Here is a 16334-nt window from a genome sequence, read left to right as displayed (position 1 = left end):
ACCGATCAGATAAATAAATAACATATCACTGTAAAACAAAATGCCCAGAATGATTCTCGAAATACATGTTTTGAAAAGGGTGCTTGCTAGCTTCATCTTTAAACTAGTTTGCCGGATTATTTAAATGAACTGTCTTGGCTGTTAGATCAATCACGGGTCCCCGCGCCAGCATCATCGTTTGGGATACGTTACTTTGAAATTTCATAGATTCAATTTAAAGCCGGTTTGTACATCGCTGCCCGAGATTTATTATACCTTAATATGAAATAAAATAAAAACGAATAATGACGGGACTAAAAACCTTTGGAAATATGCAGGGACGATGGCAGGTTTCATTCCCGGCTATGCATGTAATAGAGTTGTACATCTATGAGTATGCTTACTGCAATAAACAAATAATGCCGTTATTTTAACTTCGAAAATAAAACTGAATGAAAAGAGCCGAATGTTGCTAAATGCTACGTAGTAACGAATAGACTGACAAAAGTCTTTCCAATTTTTCACAAGCCACCACGGCGAGCAAGGATCCCCCTCCATTTCCTGCATTAGTTTGAGCAATTGATAATTGACCAATCATTCAGGTCGATAATTTTACTAATATAGTCATTTCTTGCATTAGCCTCCCTCTATATCCAATCAAATTCGACGGAATTGACAAAACGGAAGCAAGGGCAAAAATAGTAATAACTTGCAAATCAGGTTTCATACTCCGGTTGTGTACAATAAACACGACATTTTGATTGTGATGTTACCTGACAACAGGCGTATAATGCCGCTCAGAAATCTGAATTGGGACCTTTCTCACCTGCGTCCGACATACTGAGGACAGAATCACCATACTCGACAACATAACCTCTGAATTTGATGCTGAATGCGTCCAAATATACCAACCTTGTTGCGTGTGGATGTGCCGCAAAAGCCCGTCTTGCATGCATTTGCGTGTGGATGTGCCGCAAAAGCCCGTCTTGCATGCATTTGCTTACAAAACCGAAGTTCGCCAATAACGGCTTTTGAAAGGCTCGCAGTTCTAAATGCTGACTGGTGAATAGCTGTATAAAAGACCCTATCTTCAAGTAGAACAATATTATCTACACTTACCCGCATAGACACGATGTTCCCAATAATGTGTGCCACAGGTTAAGTCGAAACATTGTTGTGTGAAAATAGTGAATCTGTTCTGCTGTCAACGCCGACTTGGGCTAATATTATGCAAATAGCGGTGTGCATCCTAACAAGCCAGTCCTCAGTGACATAGACCTTACCTTGCTCCATGTCGAGTACTGTACCCATCCAAGTAATCTTGCAAACGGGATACCATCTTCTGCGAAACCAGTGAAATGATTGCAGCAGTTGGGCGTTGTTGGTTTGAAGGAACTGTTGAATGAATGTGATATATGTCTGGTCTACCTCAGAGTGCAAACCGATAACGCGGGAGATAATCACTTTATGAAACGAGCCGACGACACAATGCTGCTAAATGCTATGTGGCAATGCATAGACTGACAAAACTCTATCTAATTACACACAAGCCACCTCAGTACGCAGGGAGCACCTTCTAGGGACCAAGCCAATTCCTGCTATACTACATACCGAAGAGAATGTCATATGCTATAAATTTATACTTTATGTTACTATTTTACCTACTTATATCATACTTTGTGGCGTTAGAAAAAATACTTAATCACGCTGTAAATTTATAAGTATTTCATCAATGTTACATATTATATGTAATATACTCTGTTAGTATGCAAAAACGTCATAAATTTAGTAATGTATGCAGAGTGAATGTACATGAGTGTGTGTCAGCGCCCTCTACCGTTCAATCATACAATTTATGTTGGGCATGGCGTTATTACTATATTTGGCTGCTGTACGTTGGTAAATAATAGTCAGGGACAGGTTATTTTGTATTTTGAGAAGAATTGCATATTTGGTCACATAAATTAGGGGCAAGTCGAGTTGTGTGACACTGGAGCCCGTACTAGGTAAATTGCAATTCGGATCACATATATTTTTAAAGAAAGCAAACAACATATATATACCAGTCATCTATACGATGACTTTAGACTAAATCATTCTCATATACGTAATGAACAAAATAAAAATTGTCTTGAAGATATACCTGTTAATCGCTATTTTTGTTTCAAGGTATGGCAACCTTACGACGGACAGAATAAACCAACTAGCAACGCAATAAAAAAGGCTACAGCGTATTTTTGTTTGTAGCAGTGAACGTATTCATAAAAAGTATGCATGGGGTATTAACTTGCATACATTACTTCAATATGCTCCATCACCGTAATATAAATATAATGCAGGATAAATTTCTGAATATGACATTTCTGGGTACTCTGTATTCAGTTTTTTAGTAGTTGTTGGTGATTTGAAAGCATACAAAATATATTCACACCTGAGCTGGCAAAACATATCATTCAAATTAAACAAACGCTGCCTGATCATGCTCTGACATGCATTTCACGGACAGCATACGTGAAATATCACAGTGGCCTTAACACGTACATCTCCCACATTCATTCATTCATTCATTCATTAGGGGCCCAAGCCCTTAGGGCGAAGCCCCTATTCTTATTGTCCGTTTTTTTCTTTCTTCTTCTTCCTTCTTTCTCTCTTTCTTCCGTAACTTTTTTCGTCATGCCGTTTGAGAAAACCGCTGAGCAGAATGGTCTGAAAATTCTCTATAAAGATAGCCCCTTATGTGAACTTATGCAACATGCTTTCAGAATTTTGATTGGTCAATTAGATTGACAGCCATATTGGATTGAAATAAAACCGGAAGTGGCTGTTTGACCACTTTCTGAGGGTCTAGGCGTCTCGATTTTTTATGGTATATAGTACAAATCATGTGTAATAGATATCAGCAATAACAACTGATATTTAGTACTTAGCTTCGACATATGAAGCAGATTTAGGTTTGAGAAATGTATTATGATTGGTCATGTATCAATGTTCTCTGATAAATAATTACAATGTCATAATCTCAAATTCCGATTACAGTATCAATCATGTATCAATGTTTACTTATAAATATTTACGAGTGTATGTCACAATGCAAGTAAATGCATACATGTGACGATATAATACATACGAATTATAAAATTATTGGTTACATTATGTACAATAAAAAGCTTATTTGTAAATCACAATAATATAAAAACGTTAAATACGAGTATGATGTAACGATATTATTAACAGCAGATTGTCTCTCTTGTTTTCTCAGCCAGTATCCAGTACATCTGGGAAGCGTAGTATCTCTCCATCCAGTATTGCCACAGCACTATTTATGCACCATTGAAATTCGAAGACATCCAGTGACTTGGTAAACATGTGGTAATCGTATTCTCTTATAATTCTGTGTTTTAGGCGAGTAGTGAAACATTTTGCTGCACAGACATCCGAATCATCGTTAATTTTCTTGTATCTTGTAATGTGAATTGCAGTTTTCACCGAGACACAAAGGTAACACAGAATACGAGCGTTTGTATTATTGCTTGACGTCTTGGCGGACCCAGAACGTAGTAAGAGATTGGTACACTGTCTACATTGAGTAATGTACAAATAATAGATTTGAAAATGACAAAGAGTCGATTTAGTCGGCTACATTCAAGAAAAATATGGAGCAAATCATCCTTTTCTTCACAGAAACGACAAGTGCTGGTTTCTTGGATACGGGCATTTTGCAAAAAGCTACCAGTGGGATAGGCGCCATGTAGTAACCGCCACTGTAAGTCGCCATCTTTTTTTGTTATTGGTTTCAAGTAACAGTCGCGAAAAAGAGGCTGATGTTCCTTTTCCAACGAGAGAATATCTGTCCATACGTTGTAAAAAGAAGGAGTGTGCTTTGAAAAATAAAGTTTAGAAATAAGAAATTTATAGATAACTCCTTTTTGTAACTTATAAAGTGGACAATTTAAAAGTATGTCATTGTCTTCCTCCTCGTACAATAATTCGAGTGAATAATTCGAGTTGGCGACTTGTGTAGAGTTGTCACTGCAATTTTCAATAATTTCATTAAATTGGGGTGGGATAGCTCTGTGCACCACATCAAGTGCAACATTCAAAAGCCTTCTAGAACATATCGGCACTTTGTTATACAAGATGTCACGTCTCAGCCACGCAGTCCCAGCGACAAGATCTCCAATTGTCGTAATGCCCGCATCACGAAAATGTGTGAGGGTGAGTGGCACACCATGCAAAGGGTGCAAAATCCGACTGCTGTACAAGAGCGGTTCCCGACAAAAAGAGTAATAGGTGGTCGGTTACCCTTTTCTAATAGTTGAGATGGAGGACCAAACCTTCATAAGCTCACAATAGTAAACTGGAATATTATGAAAAGAAAGTGGTACATTTGTAACAAACAACTGTTTGTCATATTTCAAATTATTAAAACGTTTAAGAAAGTAACTGGTGAAATAAAAACTAGGATGCTTCAAATTAGAGTAAAATTAACGTTGAATGTATTGCAAACGAAAGGAGGCAATTCTTGATGGTAAATGAACTAAGCCTTGACCACCCTGTGAAGGCGGTAGATAAATAGACTATGCAGGGAGCCAATGGCGACCCTGCCAAAATAAATCAACAAAGAGTTTCTGGATATGATTAATTAGAGTTCTGGGAGGACATAAACAAACCAGCCTATGTAGCAATTTGGACACTATCAACTGATTAACAACCAATGTCCGTCCTCTGTAAGAAATAGAGGGCGCATACCTAGTCCACGATTCAAGCTTGGACTGTATTTTGTCACTAACATCAGTCCAATTGTTATCAAGCCACATAGATGTATTCCCAAGAAATGTGCCAAGAACTTTAAGACCCACGTTGTTCCAGTTGATATTCAAGGGCATATCAGTTATTGTTTTCCATTGTCCCACCCATAATCCCTGGGACATTGCGTAGTTAGAATACAGCTGTCCAGAGAATGAACAGCCTTGACGTATGCCGCGGGCGAATTGCAGAGGGGCAGTAAGTTGCTGTTCACTCGAATAAGAGATTGGGTTCCTGAGTACAAAAGTTTGATATATTTAGTGAAATTATCACCAAATCCAAATGCTTTGGGAGTGTTAATCGGATAATCGTGGTGTACACGGTCAAACGCTTTTTCTTGATCTAAAGATACGATACCAAGAGCTGTGTTGTTATCATTTGCATACGTGATGACGTCACGTACCAAGTTAATGTTGTCAAATATCTGTCGACCAGGTATACAGTAACTCTGATCAATGATCAATGTTACTGAGTACTGCCTTGAGTCTGAAGGACATAATAGACTGACTTGACGCCAATTCTGAAACAAATTATTATTTCTCCATCCTTGATCGAGGCTAGAAAGACTTCATGTAGGTCAGAACCCAAGGTTGGCCAAAAATGTTTGTAAAATTCGCCAGGAAGGCCATCGATACCTGGAGATGTACCTGAAGAAATTGATTTTACAGACGCAGTAAGCTCTTCAAAACTTAGATCCATGTCGCACTTTAAATCATCATCAAGTTGAGGGAGATTAGAGAGTAATTTGTGTTGACAATCCATAGACACAGGGCCCGGTGAAAACAAGTGAGAGTAAAAATCTCTAGTTAGTTGTTGCATCTCATGTGGTGCATCAGCGATTGTACCATCATGCCTTTGTAGTTGCGACATGATTTTTTTACTGCCCCTCTGTTTTTCAAAGTTAAAAAAGAACGAAGTTGGAGCATCATTTTCATTAAGTACTTTGTGCCTGGAGCGTATCGCTGCCCCCTTGTTTCGGACTGTACTAAATTTTCAAGTAGAGCTTTCTTTTCATTAAGCTAGTTGACGAGATCAGGATTGGATTGCAGTTGTTGTTCAATATTATTGATGTCATGTTGTAATAAATGTTTAGTTTGTTTATAATTTTTACTTAACTTGAAAGTGTACTGTTTAGTGAGATCTTTAATCTTCAGTTTTCCAATATTCCACCACCACAGCTGGATGTTATTGAAATGCGACTTCTTTTTACGCCATGTGAGCCAGTAATCATTAATTATTTCACAGAAAACTTGATCGTCAAGAAGACTAGAATTAAAACACCATACAGGGTTATGATTTCTTATAGACTTTATTGAAAGACAAAGTGTAAGAAGGCAATGATCGGAGAAATTATAATGTGGACAGATAGAACTACTTTTAATTCTAGACACATTAGATTTGGATACATTGAATGTGTCTATACGGGATTTTCATTCATTTCTTCTCCACGTAAACTGTTTGACTAATGTGTTGCAAACACGACGTAAAATATTATGGGAAGTATGCAGATAAAAAGTGTGTTTCAGGGCTTTCAACTCTATCATTCTCAGGGCATAGGGTACAATTGAAGTCGCCCCCAATGACAAGTGGGTCGTTATTTAAGCTGTTCAAACAAGTTTTTAAAACTTTAAAGAATTCAAGACGTTCAAACCCGTTTGTCGGAGCATACACATTAATTAAATGCACCGGAACGCTATCAACCACGTCATGTATGTGCAAGAGACGCCCAGGAACAACATTATTTAGATTTGAAATTTTAACATTTTTATTTGGTTAAAAAAGTATGGATGGCAACACCAGCAGAACGTGAACTTTCATGCATACCACTTGCCACCTTACTTCATCAGAAGGTACGGAATGCGTTTCCTGGAGGAAACAAAATTCAGTGAAGTGGTTTTGTTTAATAAATTCAAACACTTGATATCTCTTGAAAGAATCACGACAACCATGTAAATTCCAAGTAATTCCTGAGAAGCTCGCCATGAGTAAGGATACAAGAAACAGAACAAGTGCATAGAGAAAAACATAGGCGCAACTATTTGATTTATTAATAACTTTATTCATTATTAGTGGTTAGTAGTTTAATTCAACTTAGGTATTTTACTACCAGCAGTAGTGCAAATACCTCGTTTTGCGTCTAATAATTTATCGCTGCGTTTGTTCGTAATTCTGGGCATTCTAGAGATGCCGATACTTGACGTGATTCTAACGATTTTTTTCCTTTGGAGGGAAGTCGTTATTTTTCCGGAAATGACTTAGAGAGTGTACAAGTACGCGCAGGTCCGGACAAAAACTACTGGCTAGAGCGATCAAATGTTTAGAATTATAAGAGTCATCCACGAATTTTTGTATTTTATCATGCGCCAGAAGAGACTTTGATGTTTCGCTTGAATCTTCGTCCTGTAGTAGGCTAGACATATCCAAAACGTCCGATGCAACTGACTCGAGATCCTCCATATCATCAAATGGAAAAGTGGGATGGTGATGCTTTGAGTCAAACAGATCGATGGACGAAGCATCGACGGAAGAAGAGGATGCCCCGGGAGGCGTAGTTGTTGAGGGATGGGTTCGTACCATCTCCTCATCGTTATTTGGTGAACGATCTGTTATTGTAGTTATTTCAGTGCTGACATTCTCATTAACATTACAAAGACATGTACGCGTGGCATCAAGTTGAATAGTATCTGTGCTGGGTTCAATCGAACTTGAGTCGTCATCACACACGCCAGTCACATCAGTTTCCATATTATTTTTATCAACATTATCAGTTATTAAAATACTATCTGTTTCAACATCATTTTCAGTTGCGTTTTCATTATTTTCATTAGTCTCAGTTATTGTGTCATTAACGGCAGTGCTAGTCATAATGTCAGTTGTAGGAGTATGTGTAGATGTGTCAAGTGTGTTCTCTGCTTGAGCCGTTTCAACGTTTTCACGGCAATTACACTGGATATGCCCCTTTTTATGACATTTATGGCACACGATTTCGTCCGTCGACAGGTAAATTCGGACGGTGCGCTGTTCATGTGTGATATTAATAACCCCGTCAAGCGAATTCTCATCACATATCATGTACAGCTGTCGACGGAACGATTTGACATGCCTTAATTCAGGATTTCTGCAGCCCAAAGGAACGTAGCGAATACTCGAAACTACTCGACCATAATTAGATAGTTCCCTTTCCAATAAAGAGTTCGGAACGTAAGGTGGTACACCAGAAAGTATAACTTTCGTAGAAGGTTTAACTAAAGGTTCAATAAAAAGAAATGACGACCCAATAGTAAGACCCTCAGCGCAAACCAGTTCGACTGAGGTAACACAATCAACAAAAACAATAACACTACGATTGACACGGGAGGCAGCTACAATACTCTTTGCCCCAACAATAGAGGATATTGCCTGTACATAGGCCTCAATTCCTACACCGTCAACAGATTCGCACTTAATCCCGTGCTTGCGAGTAAGACCCAAAAACGGGTTACCACCTCGTGGGTTTGCCATGGGAGCGACCATCTTGGCAGGCTCACCGGCAAGAATCCAGACAACGAAAAATAAAATCAACCAAAAACACGGCAGTTTTATGCCTAAACTGAATAGAAAAGTAATAACCCTATGCACAAAGTATTAATGAAACAACGTAGATAAGCAAAAAAGGAAACTTAACTCTCAAAGAGGCGAATTTTCAGCTATTTTGAGGAGCTCAGTGCAGCGATGTGTGAAGCGAATTAGCATTCATTCATTCATTCATTCACCAATATGAGGTTTTCAGTGTTTATTTCAATCTATTCAGCCCACGTTATGTGGGTATAACAGCACAGCTATACAATATGTTATTCTTATGATAAAATATCATTAACATTCACATTATCGGCTTCTAAATCGGCTATGACCTCTTTTCCAAAGTTTTTTGCCAACTAACCTCACCATACCCTACCCCATGAGCTAAACCTAGCTTGCAACCAATATCAGGATCATTGCGCTCCCTGGCTCCACTAATATTACCAATAATAAGATCATACACTGGGGTCCTCGTACACAGTGCCTCGACCTCACCAACATAGAAGGGTGTATATATATATAGTCTAGCTACTGGGGCTTTCCGACATGTACCATCCATCATCACAAAGGTACGACTCTCCCCAGTCATTTGACCAGCCTCTACCAACTCTCTACGTACTACAACCGAACTATACCCACTATCACGAAGGACCTCTACCTCAGTACTGCCAATAAAGCCTTGAACAACAGGCATACCACTCACCACCCCATTAGCCCCCTGTCCAGTGTGAGTTCTGTAGGTGGCCTTCTCAATTGCGATAAGCAGGCATTACACTGTGACATTCATGAAACTGCATTGATGTTACCTGTATACTGGTATGTGTGTATATTGTACTATTTCATAGATTGTTCTGTTATTTAATCATGATATTATAACTATGTTATACATTAGGTTAGGCTATGATGGCGTGGATAACAGGAAAAACGCGGAACAGAGGAACCACGTGATAGATGATGGAATGTCCTCAGTTTACATACAAAAGTTCCAATTAAACAATTGGCGGTGATTTTTTTAAATATCGTACTAAGAAGGAAAGTTGGAATGCCTAGCCGTTTTTATGTTTTGGCTGATGCTAATAATAGAAACAGTAGAGGCATATATACAAGACAGAATCAAATAAATCAAGCCTGACCACAAACGAGCTGCTCTCTGATTGACCCAACCATTAGATGTTAGGTTTGGTTAACCTATCGCGCACAATCTAGTAAGTAGTTTCACAATGACTTCATACAATAGCTGAAGGTACTTTGAACATTACCTCAAAGTTAATGTACTGTCACATAATGAAACGACTCGTTTATTAATGAACAATGTCATCGAGTCATCAACAGCATCTAAAACCATATATGAATACAACATCATATTCGATGTATAAACATTACATATTTTTTGTTTTATTATGAATATTGTGCACCACTGGTCCAATAAAATATTTATCACGCCAAAAGTTTCGAATATTTCAACGTTGTTAATCAGTACTAGCGCTCTCAAGCGCTGGGTGATTTGCATATATACTATATGGTACAGCAATAGCTATTTGAGAAGATAAATTTATTCATGATGGCGGCCTCTGCCATATTTTAAGCAGTTAAATTAACTTTCATTAGAATAAAATGCACTCAAGCAAACAATCCAGTAGTATATAATAGCTTGATGTAATCTTTCATTCCTAATTAATGTACTTTTGAGAATGGTATGTTTGTAATTTCCTGCTGTAAATTTCCCCACAATACTTTCTATATTTCAAATTGTTTTTATAAACTAGGCAGGGTGGAATGATACAGAATCGGTCTTATGAGCAGAACAGTGGCCCAATAACGGCTAGGGAATTATATGTTCAATAGACATAGAAATTAGCAAGGACGAAAGTGTATATTATTAATATATATTATTCCTTGTTTTATTTTGTTTTATCTTGAGTGTGTTTAATAAACATACAATGACCTATTTCTGGTCTTGTTTGAAGTGCAAATATGTACCGACAATGCGTTTTGATGTAAATTTTGTGATGGGTGATCTTCAAAACTCTAATACTGATCTTTATTTTGAACAAACTAAAAGACATGATGAAGTATCCACGCTTCAAGTCATAAATGCTGATATTATTTCTTAACTACAAAATATGAACAACCATTAACAAACTACAATGTATTGGATACGTAATCATTGTCTATCAGTCATCGAGCAGGGCATATTACTTATTCTGCAGCTGTAACGACTATTAGTACTGAAATACCGCATTTTCGCGATAGCCCCTTAACCAATAGTCTGTCGATAAAACATAGAAGTTCAATCTAATTTTCGCTTCAAAGAATAACCCTGTTTAAGAATCTCTAATGAAAACTGCTTTGTAATGCGTACATATCCCACGATTTTCAAGAAAATAGTAAACTACCATTGTATAAACAGCTTAATACAACTCAATTGATTCACGTTTCACCCAAAAATGATGAATTCAAGCCTTGTAGCATATGTAATCATCGGCCCCATGGGATCATATCGTTCTGCTTTTTGGCTACTGGAATATACAACATCTACCAAACAAATTCGACAAATTAAAGCTTCACCTGAATTCTTTTTGAACCGATATTATATTTTGCTGAAACTTTGATGAATGAACATGATTATGATATTAGTTTCTTGATTCCACACTTAGGGTTTATAGAGCGGGGAAGGTTGCCATTCGTACATTTATGCCTACACTGAAGAAAATGACTCGAAAATAGTTGAACTTGTCTTGTTGTGGAATGCGGGTACTCCTCCTAAATGTAATAGTATTTTAGTCTCTGATTGTAACGTCCTTCTGATTCATTGAACTCTGTTGATCCATCCATATTATTGGTGTAATCACCATCAACTGCACAATAGGCCATTCTATTACTTATGATAGTGCGTTGAAACACTGGGCGGCGATGAGCCAGTTCACAAATACATCAAATCACCAGAATGAATCGGCTTTACAGATGACAATGTACATGGTATGTTAACAAAATTCCGATGTTCTTTTGATATGAATATTCATTAATATATCCACTCACTAATATCATATCATTAATAATGTTGTTATACTTTATTATTAACATTCAACCACTTATAGACCAATATATTGGCATTAAAAATTAAAAGACATACAGCAGCTTAATACATACTTGTTTACAATCACAATTATTGTTAAAGCTCTGAACAGCATTACATCAGTGATGCTTGTGCAGGAATTAGATATGCAGAATCTATTTTCCACACGAAAAGCTTCTGTCATCGTTGCAATATATGGAGATAATTTTGATGGTTTGAACACTCATGAGAAATAAATGCTTAACGTTTGGTAATTTTTGATGGGAATCCAAACTGGCGTCTTAACCCATTGCTGGTCATTTTTACTCTCGTAAAAAAGACTTTCACAAACGTGATAAACATACTCAACAAAAACAAATATCGAAGATGTTTTTCGTGTTTTGAGGGGGTTATTGTAGAGAAGCAACATGGCAAATTTCCAATAAATCTAATAACTTTGGCATTAGTAGGAACTATGATAGTGACCAAACCATATGTTCATTCATAAATATTTATATTTTTTGTGAAAAGTTCACGTGTCGCTAAAAATGATAGTGCTATTATCTCTTACACATGAATCATGAGTTACTATATGTTATGAAATCCGATCGCCTAGACACTCAGACATTTGTCAAATAGCCACTTACGGTTTAATTTCAATCCAATATGGCTGCCGAACCAATTGACCAATCACATTATGAAATTCAGGTGCACTAGTTCACATTGAAGAAACAAATTTCAGACCATTTCGATCTTCAGTTTTTGTTAATTGGCATGTCACAAATAACCTGTTGAAGTAGAAAAAGGCACCTAAAAACAGAAAACAATTATAATAGTAACAAATGGGTTCCAGCCTGTGACTCCTAAACAAATAGTACTAAAAAGGTGCCGGTGATTTGAAAATGGTCAGTAATAGTTTCAGTACCAAGGTTGAACAAAAATGTTAGGGAATTGTAGTTTAAATTTGATATGATTTATAGACCTTAAACTCTACAATATATGTTTAGATTGAGGTTCTGATTCTTGAATTGAATCACAGTACATCGCTGCTCAATGTGTCTAACTCACAGCCTTAGTTTGGTATTCTTTGGTATTGGAAAAATATGTTACAGGAGTATGTACCACCTTGCTTTCAAATCATATATTTTTTACAAAAAATCATTCCTATCAAATGAGAAACTACATTCCTCGGCTGACTTAGATAATTCTTTTAGCAGGACCGTTAGTGCTCCAACATTCATTCCGCAATCTTCAAAAAAATTGTTTCAAATACACTTTTGTATTAGTTTTGGGATTTCCCAATTCTAAATATGTATTCCAAGTATGATATGTGTATAACGTTTAACAATGGTCCAGTCACGACCGAAAAATATTGGCGAATTTGGTTTTATGAAACACACTCAACCATTATTACTTAGAAGTCAACGTTCATGTTGATTGTTTTAATCTAGCGAATCTATTTCTGTCAACACAAAAACCTGAAAAACCCATAACAAAATAAAAACAGTTTGTAACTGTATATTTTTTATTCATCACTCAACCTCTTACCCTTGACCTCATGATGCTTAACTATACCCTAGCATTTCATAGCATTTCAGATACCAGTACAATTTTAAATGGTTCCGTTTATTCAGTAATTATACGCATTCAATAATCTTCATCTTCCGCGTGTCAATCAGGATCTACCTGTATTTATAGAAATGAAAAACACTGTGCGTTGCTGACTAAAAATGACAAACTACTATTACCAAAGATCAATACATTGTTTTAAGTATGTGTGACATAATAATAAAACTTAGTGATATATATATCTTTTTACTTTATAACAATTTACTTTTCATATATTTGTATATTATACACGTATACACATATACTTTTATTTGTGGTAAAAGATTACGAAATTTTGGAATATAAAATTGCATCAAGTCCCGGGCACATTATATTATATTTAAATCATTTGCAGTTCATTGATTGATTCAATTTCTCAGATGATAAATGGGATGTTATCTCTGTACGGGAAAGAGTAGTCTTAACTAACTGTGGAAATAGCCTACTATTTACTATTTACATGGCTACTTATGTATCATATAGAATGCATAAAATTGTCCAATGCGAAATATGTATTCCAAGTTGTTTTGATATATGTATAACGTTTAAAAGTAGTCCAGGCACGAACGCAATACATTTGTGAATTTGGTTTTATGAAAACACGCTGAAACATCATTACTTAGAAGTCAACGTCCATTAGATTGTTTTAATCTAGCGAATCTATTTCCGTCAACACAAAGTAATGAAAACCCCATAACAAAATAAAAACTGTAACTGTATATTTTTTTTCATCATTCAACCTCTTACGTTAGACATAATGATGCTTAACCATAGCATTTCTTAAAATATAGACGATGGGTAATTTTTAATTGTAATTTTCATTACAGTTTCATCTACAGTTTAGCCAATGTGTACTAAACAAAGAGTGATGTACGTGGGTAAATAATGATCAGGACGATGCTATTTTGAGAAATGCTTTTCTTGTTAACGTTACCATGTTCGACCACGTAAACTAGGAGTCAGGTCGAGTAGTTAATGAAAATTGTCCGGTGTGACACGGAAACCCGTACTTGGTAGATTGCAATCTGGAAGGAACCGAGCAACATCTCTCAAACGCCCGATTTATGAAAAGTCTGAGCACGGACGTGGTCACCCCCTGATATGCCAGTCATCTATACGATGACTTTCTATTGCATCCCTTTCATATACATACTTACAAAATAAAATTTATCACAAATGTATACCCTTTAATTGAGACTCTTGTTTCAGGGTATGGTAACCTTGCGTCGTACGAAATAAACCTACTGGCAAGGCAAACGGAAAAGGCTGTGAAACTGCAATCAGAACATTGTGCACTATTAGCAGTAAACGTATTTATAGAAACTATTCATGACGTACTATGTTGGATAGATTATCTCCTTGATCGATTCCAAATATGACGTAGAATGAATTCTTGAATATGGCAATTCTGGCTACAATGTATTGAGTTTTAGCAATTTTTTGCAGACTTTATGACCATCTAACACGGACAGACAAACGAAATGCACTGACGAGATAGTCGTTCAAAACAGTTAAATGATGTAAAGTCAAACTGTCTGCCACAAACAGATGACCTCGCATCTGAAGAGGTTAGTTAATTCATTAATTCATTCATTAATTCATTCATTCATTCATTTATTCATTCATTCATTCATTCATTCATTCATTCATTCATTTATCACTATGAGAGTTTAGAATTTTTATTTCATTCCATTCAGCCTATGTAATATGGATATTACAGTACAACCGTATAGTGTGTTATTCTTCTGGAAACAAGTCTTTATAATTTACACCATCGACAGCTAAAGCATCTATGACGTCTTTAATATACTCTTTTGCCAACTGTGGATTTTCTTCAATTATTTCAGCTTCCGCGTTTGCTAATCCCGGGATTTCTTCTGCTTGGCATACAGCTACCATGGCAACAATGGTCAGACACAGGAACATTTTCATTGCTACCACGTTGTTGGTGATGTCTATGTAAATTCAGAAAATACAAACTCAGTAAGTCAGGTTCCTGTTTAACACGTCAGTATTATTGACATTTCTTCTCAGAAATCTAGAGTAGCATGGGAAAATGGCAGACAGCCAGTTCCTTTCACTAAAACTTTTAAAACAATAGTGGAGAATATTGCCACCATTATGCAAATTCATATAAAATCAGTGAGAGTAAACATATCTGAGTACTTATAAGATCCAATGTAATCAAGTCACAAATACAAAATAAGGTTCATCTGAATATGTATCCGCCAATAACTGTATTTGGAAATTTTAACTATATGCGACAAATGGTTGGTAAATGGCAGACGTGGGCCCATAAAATATAACGCTCCATCAGAACAAAGGTAATCAAATCTGGATGCTGGGACGTGAATAAAATTGCTTACCTCGCGAGCGAGAGGCATGAATTTATAAAATGAAACAATATTTACAAAGCAACACTAAAAATCTGAACTGGATGAATTTAATAGCCAATGAATCGTTTGAGGTTTTCGGGGGCCCATGATAATCTCGCTGATTACGTTAGGAAATAATATGTCATCCATAATTAAATTATAGTCACGTGATACAACTACTGCCAGAATGATGTGCGTTTTCAAATAAATGTTTGCTCTGCCATTCCAATATGGCGTAAATAATATTCCCCCGTTAGTCAAATGATTAGGATATTGGATTGGTGTGATTGTTATTTCTATTTTTGCATCGACACGATGTTCTATTATAGTGACTTATTAGTGTCCGGCAGTAGAAAAATTACCTCAATTATTAATCAGAATTAAACACTACAATAGAAACATTATCTTGCTTATGACTAAATAAAACTAGGAACGTAACACATAAAACACTTAAAATACTGTGCTCAATGACCAATTTAGAATTGTTATATGATCTTCATGAATCAGTGTTCAATATTATGTTGTTGAAATTGTGATTCCATCCTATCTAGGAAGTTTGTTGAACATTACAGTTTGATAAATATACATTTACTTAGAATATCGCATATGCTATGCTACACTATACTGATGAATACTCACCGCTGCTCGTATATGCTTTTCTATGTTTAGTCAAGTGATGAGGCTCGTTGACTGCCAGATACCAGTATAATATGAAATGGTGCCGTATAGTGAGTAAATGAGTAAATATACATATTCAGTAATCTTTGACCTGCACATGTCAATCAGGATCTACCTATATTTATAGAAATTAAAATTGTGCATTGCTAAAAATAACAAAACATTTATCATTTGTTTTTTATGTACATGATATATACTAATAATTACATAGTAATGTATACCTTTATATTTTATATTATTTTGCTTTTTATATATTTATTTTAGTATACACGTAC

General features: G+C 36.1%; 1 long non-coding RNA gene across 1 annotated transcript; it reads right to left on the bottom strand.

Annotated features, from left to right (window-relative positions):
• Positions 1-14669: 14669 nt before the first annotated feature.
• On the bottom strand, positions 14670-16105 carry LOC100373685 (uncharacterized). The gene is made up of 2 exons (XR_438552.3): positions 16021-16105; positions 14670-14961 (listed from the first exon to the last, which is right to left on the bottom strand). It is a non-coding gene; the product is annotated as an uncharacterized LOC100373685 (long non-coding RNA).
• Positions 16106-16334: the final 229 nt, after the last annotated feature.

Source organism: Saccoglossus kowalevskii, chromosome 20 (assembly GCF_978046115.1).
Source record: "Saccoglossus kowalevskii chromosome 20, keSacKowa6.1, whole genome shotgun sequence".
In the NCBI taxonomy this organism is placed as follows: domain Eukaryota; kingdom Metazoa; phylum Hemichordata; class Enteropneusta; family Harrimaniidae; genus Saccoglossus; species Saccoglossus kowalevskii.
This window is presented reverse-complemented; position numbering and strand designations above follow the sequence as displayed.